A 3,785-nucleotide genomic window follows, 5' to 3' on the forward strand; every position below is an offset into this window, starting at 1 on the left:
CCTAAAAGGGGGGGAGGGGCACAGGAGAAGGAATAATAGCTTTGTTTCCATTTATTCAACAAACATTATTAAACTCCTATAATGTATCAGGTCCTACATTGGGGATGAAGAGTCACACAGAAGCCAAACCCAATCCTCAGGAGGCTCACTTAAAAAAAACAAAGAGATAACTGAGTAGAACAATACAATGTGATAAGCATAGAGAGAGACATTCAAAGAAGATCACAGAAAACGAAGGGTACAAACTACAAGAAAAGAGGTGCAGGCAAGCATTGATCATCAAAGAAGCTTGGACTTTTTTTTTTTTTTTTAGAGGGAGAGTATGAGCAGGGAAGAAGGTCAGAGGGAAAGACAGGAGAGACAGTCTTAAGCAGGTTCCACACTCAGCACAGAGCCCAACATAGGGCTTCATCCTATGACCCTGAAATCATGACCTGAGCCCAAATCAAGAGTTGGGATACTCAATCAACTGAGCCACGAAGTACCCCAAGAAGCTTGGACTCCTTAAAAGCTACTCAAAACCGTTAAAGGTAACACACATTTCAACCAATTTTTGTAAGTCAGAGGGAAAATCTCTCTGAAGATAGGAGATGGAAACAGAGATGGAAAATAGGAAAGAAAAAAAAAATCAGAGAATCATACGTACCAGAAGTTCCAACATCTGAATGATAGAAGTTACAGAAAGAGAACACAGAAAACAGGAAAAAATTTTCAATGAGATAAGGAAATCCTCAAAATTGAAAAATATATCACCAAAAAGTGAAAGGACCACCAATGACCTAGAATGACAAGTGAAAAGACTCAGTGAAAGTGTATCTGTAAAATTTCAGAACCTCAAGAACAAAGCAAAGACTCCAAAGCTTCCAGAAAAAATTTAGTTAGGTACATACAAAAGCCACATTGAAATCTCATAGACACGATCGGTCTATGGTCTATGCCTTCAAACATCTAACAAATAATTATTCTCAGCCTGGAGTTCTATGCCCACAAACTGTCAATCATGTGTGAGTTTAAAATATATTTTAATGCATTCAGGAAACATAAAACTTTTTATCTCCTGCCTTTTCTTAGAAAGCTACTGCTGACGTGTTCCAGAAAAAATAAGGAAGAAAATGAAGAGAAAGGAAAACATGGAGCCCAAGAAAGAAAGAACCCAAAGGAGGAATGACAGCTACATAGTAGGCTTAAAGAGTGACCATTTCAGGAGAAGCAAACTCGTAGAATAGTGTTTGGGGCTTTTTAAAATACACTTTTAACTACCTAAAAAATCATGTTAATACACTGATTCATCTGATGAAGCATTTGAGAAAAAAATTTAAGGATCAGGACACAGGTAATTGGTTGAAAAAGGAAACAATTATTAACACCAAGAAGAAATAAATAAAAAGGAAATATCATTATAGTGTCTTCCTGTACCCTGTCATAAACAGTATTTGCAGAAAGCTAATGATGAAGAATGCAAACTGACTATTGAATAAACCCAAAGTTTACAAACATATAAATAAATAGGTGTAGTTGGTATTACAAGCTGAATGGTATCCAAAATTCATATATCAAAGCCCTAATCCCCAGTGCTTCAGAATGTGACTATGTTTGGAGATAGAATTTTAAATCCAATATGATATGTCTTTATTAAAAAAAAAAGGAAATTAAGACACAGATGGGTACAAAGGGAAGACCATTTGAAGACACCAGAAGAAAATGGGCGTCTACAAACCCAGAAGAGAGGCATCAGGAGGAACCAACCTTTACTGATGCCATGATCTTGGACTACCAGCCTCCAGAACTGTGAGGAAATAAATTTCTGTTGTTCAAGCCTCCCAGTCTGTGGTGCTTCGTTATGGTGGCCCTAGCAGATTCAGACAGATGGGAAACATGTAAGTCAAATCTTCCTAAATTATAATAGAAAGTCATTGTGCAAAAATATCCAAAACTGATAAATCAAGAAGCTTAAAACATGAATATAAACATATTTTTTAAAGTACTTGCTAGCTTTTAATGGACCTCCTTCCATGTGGCTTCAAACTACCAAGACATAGACCCCCACACACCCTTAATCTTCTCAGCTCTTCTACTGAAGAATTTGGCCTTCACTATTTGGGGAGCTTTTCCTTTCCCAAAATTTGGCAGTAGCCAGATCACAGCACATCAACGATGGGAGAAACTCCAGTCTCGGTTCTGGTACCATTTGCCCATGTCTGCTCACTGACCAGGGTCCACAGTTTATTGAGGTTGACAGTTGGGCAGAAGCTCTGCTTCCTCTTGAGGAGGTGATGCCTCGTTCCAACTTTTCCAAAGTAACCTGGGTGATATTTGCCGAAGTTGATCCTGTGGTGATGCATGCCACCAGCATTTCCCCAGCCCCCTGGGTGCTTCCGGTGCTGGCCCATGCAGCCATGGCTCTCATGGTCCTGAAGTGTCTGGGTCTTCCTCAGGCTGGATGGCATGTTGGAATTTTTTTTTTTTTTTTAAATTTTTGTGTTTGAGAAAGAGCGCAAATGAGGGAGGGGCAGAGAGAGACAGTGACACAGAATCCGAAGCAGGCCCTGAACTGTTAGCACAGAGCGCAGGGCGGGGCTCGAACCCAGGAACCCAAGATCATGACCTGAGCCTGACTGAGCCCCCCAGGAGGTTAGGCTTCCGACTTCGGCTCAGATTCTGTCTCTCTGTGCAACCCCTTCTCATGCTCGGTCTCTCTCTGTCTCTAAAACATAAATTTAAAAATCTTAAAAAAAAAAAATTAAAAGCTAAAGGAGGTTAAAGAGTTGCCTGGGGGGGGGGGGGAGGGGGGGGAGGGGGGCGCCTGAATGGCCCAGTCGGTTGAGCGCTGACTTGGGCTCAGGTCACGATCTCACAGCTCGTGGTTGGTTCAAGCCCTGCATCAGGCTCTGTGCTGCCAGCTCGGAGCCTGGAGCCTGCTTCAGATTCTGTGTCTCCCTCTCTCTCTGCCCCTCCCCTGCTCATGCTCTGTCTCTCTCTGTCTCTCAAAAATAAATAAATGTTAAAAAAAATAATTAAAAAAAAAAAGTTGCCTCAGAAGATTGAGGCAGGGTCCCACACTCCACCTTGAATCCTTAAAGACAGATGTATTTCAGAATTCAGATATTTTCCTATCTTTAAAAGATAATATTCACTTACTGTATCATAAGCACACAATTATGTGCACATAATTAGGGACAGCATCCCATAATTAACACAATAATTTTGCAAAAGGATTTTAAGTTTAGGTCAGGTTTTGCCACCAGAATGAGCTTTGGTGCTAGGGTACCCCCCAAAACTCAATTTTCAAAGCTCTTTTTGATTAAAAAACATGCAAACCAGTGACCGTAATCTTGTGTTTGATATTTTTAACCATGTATAGCGCTTTGATAAAAATCAAAATCATTTTTGAAAAGGCTACTCTGGCAGAAGTGTGGAAGGAGATTTGGGGGAGTGGAATTACACCAGGGGCAAGAGGAGAGTCAGAGACTCATGAGAGAGCCCACGTGATAATGAAGCCCGGATGTAAGGATGGCCAGTGAGGCAACCACGATGGGTAAAAAAGGAGAAAGAACGACGGATTTCAGAGATCTTGTGAACAAATCAAATGGGATGGGTAAGAGAGAAGGAATAATAATGGACAAAACTCCAACTCTTAACTTGGGAAGTTGTGTCGAGGTCCCAGCACTGAACAGAGAAGGCAGAAGGATAGGACATTTGGAGGACAAGGAGGCAAATGTCCAAGATAGGACATTTGGAGGACAAGGTGAGGTGGGGCCTCTGAGACTTTCATTAGGAGATGTTTT

General features: G+C 41.1%; 1 pseudogene; it reads right to left on the minus strand.

The window, feature by feature from the left end:
- Nucleotides 1–2,025: 2,025 nt before the first annotated feature.
- Nucleotides 2,026–2,494, minus strand: LOC122491049 (annotated as a pseudogene).
- Between the last annotated feature and the right edge of the window lie 1,291 nt (nt 2,495–3,785).

The sequence above is a fragment of the Prionailurus bengalensis genome, chromosome C2 (genome assembly GCF_016509475.1).
Source record: "Prionailurus bengalensis isolate Pbe53 chromosome C2, Fcat_Pben_1.1_paternal_pri, whole genome shotgun sequence".
Classification (NCBI taxonomy): Eukaryota; Metazoa; Chordata; class Mammalia; order Carnivora; family Felidae; genus Prionailurus; species Prionailurus bengalensis.